The following is a 2,386-nucleotide window of genomic DNA, read 5'->3' as shown; positions in this document are numbered from 1 at the left end:
TGTGAGCCACCATGTGGTTGCTGGGAATTGAACTCAGGAACTCAGGACCTTTGGAAGAGCAGGCAGTGCTCTTAACCTCTGAGCCATCTCTCCAGCCCCTCACCTTTGAGCTCTTGTTGCATGCTGAGTTACTTAACAGTTAAGGGCACTTGGCATCTTTCTTGCATTTAATGCCCAGGGCTGCTCTGAAAGGTGCTTTTCTGGAGAGTCTTTTTTTTTTTTAATTTATTATGTATACAGTATTCTCAGTATTATGTATACAGTATTCTGTCTGCATGTATGTCTGCAGGCCAGAAGAGGGCACCAGATCTCATTACAGATGGCTGTGAGCCACCATGTGGTTGCTGGGAATTGAACTCAGGACATTTGGAAGAGCAGGCAGTGCTCTTAACCTCTGAGCCATCTCTCCAGCCCTCTTGTTTTTGTTCTTGTTTCGAGACAGGGTTTCTCTGTGGTTTTGGAGCCTGTCCTGAAACTAGCTCTTGTAGACCAGGCTGGCCTCAAACCCACAGAAATCTGCCTGCCTCTGCCTCCTGAGTGCTGGGATTAAAGGCGTGCACCACCACTGCCTAGCTTGGTGCATCTTTTATTAACCCTGCTTTCCAGATAAGCAAATGGAACCTCAGAACATTACGCTCATCAGCATTCTCAATGAGTCCGATAGAGTGTGGTCCTTCCCTTGCCTAGTCCGTAAGCTCCTTCTCAGGGCAGGGCAGGCATGGCGGCACATTAAAAACAGTGTTTTGTCATGCCTAACAAAAACCAACTAAACAAAACAAAAAAACGGAAAACAATATCTTGTTGCCCTGTCTGGAAAGACAAGGGAAAGCCAGTTTTGCAGAAGGCTGAGACTCAGAGGCTGGGATCTGTTTGGCCTGTAGCAAGAGAAGGCTGGGAGTCTTCCTGGCTGGAACAGTACGGTTGAGGAGCAGAGCGAAGATGATCAGGTGAATTGTCATCACACAATTACACAGGGCACATGTGCTCTCCTGGCCTGCCAAGCTTGGCACCAACCTCTGGAGATGGTGTAGGGGTGCCCTAGGAGGGAGAGAGAAACAGAGTGGGAGGGAAGCAGGAAGAGGGAAAAGGGGGCAGGGGAAAGGCTGGGAGGGAGGTTCTGTGTACTTCTCTCCTAACACTTTGAATTGCATGGAAAGTGATGTTAGCTATCGAGAATTCTGCATACAGGACCAACGCTGTGGCTACCAAACCTGATAACTTGCATTTGATTCTCAGAACCCAAGAGAAAATAACTCCAGCTTGCAGGCCATGGAATGCTCAAAACCTATATTCAGTCATGCACACACTCACACACACACACACACTAATTAAAAGTATTCCTGTCGACAGAATTTTCGTTTTCTTTCTGCCCTAGTTCCATTTAAAGAAAGCTGGTGTCTCCTTGGCATGCCATGGCTGTTGCCACCTATGAAATCATAGCGTCACCCCTCCCTGAGGTGTCATTTTCTTCAGTAGTGTAGCCACTGTTTAGTTGCCCGTGCTCAGGAAATAAACCCAGCATCTATGCTCATGTGAGCGATCCTAACTCACTAGGTCACAAAACAACGACATGGAAGGTTCAGTGGGAAGGGGGATAAGATAGTAACTGGAGGTAAATATGATAAAAAAAAATACAGTATAGTGTCAGGGATTGAAGCTGGTAGAGTGCTTGCCTAGCATGTTAAAGTCCCTGGGTTCCATTCCTAGCACCAAACGAACTGAACATGGTTTCTCTAGTCTATCATTCCAGCACTCGGGATGTGGGGGTGGGTAGCCAGACATTCAAGGCCAGATTCTGCTACACGGAGTTCCAGGTCAGCACTGTCTAAAAAAAAAAAAAAAAAAAAAAAAAAAAAAAAAAAAAAATCCCAGACGGGCATTGGTGGCACATGCCTTGCCTTTAATTCTAGCACTTGGGAGGCAGAGATCTCTCAGTTCCGAGGCCAGCTTGGTGTACAGAGTGAATTCCAGGGCATCCAGGACTATACAGAGAAACCCCCGTCTCGAAAGGCCCGCCCCCACAAAGTCACAAGCAAACTCAAAATACATATGAAGTTGTTAAAAAATAAATTAATAGACGTGGTGATGCATGTCTTTAATTCCTGCATTTGATAGGTAGGGGCTGAAGGATCTTACGTAGTGAAACACTGCCTCAAAAAAGAAACAAGAAAAATTAATAAAACAGAAGGGGGGGGGAAGTACGTTGGAGTGACTAGGTCAGTAGGTGCGCTCACAGCGGAGCCCTCCGGTGGCGGGAGGCGTGGCCTGAGCCGGGGGCGTGGCCTGAGCCGGGGGCGTGGCCTGGAGCCGGGGGCGGGACCCGAGGCGAGTAGGAAGCGGGAGCCGGTCGCCGCACACGCAGGCGTTACTGGTCGTGCGGGGTCAC

This window comes from Alexandromys fortis, unplaced genomic scaffold (genome assembly GCF_014885135.2).
Source record: "Alexandromys fortis isolate MF-2015 unplaced genomic scaffold, M_Fortis_MF-2015_v1.1 scaffold_364, whole genome shotgun sequence".
Lineage (NCBI taxonomy): Eukaryota > Metazoa > Chordata > Mammalia > Rodentia > Cricetidae > Alexandromys > Alexandromys fortis.
This window is presented reverse-complemented; position numbering follows the sequence as displayed.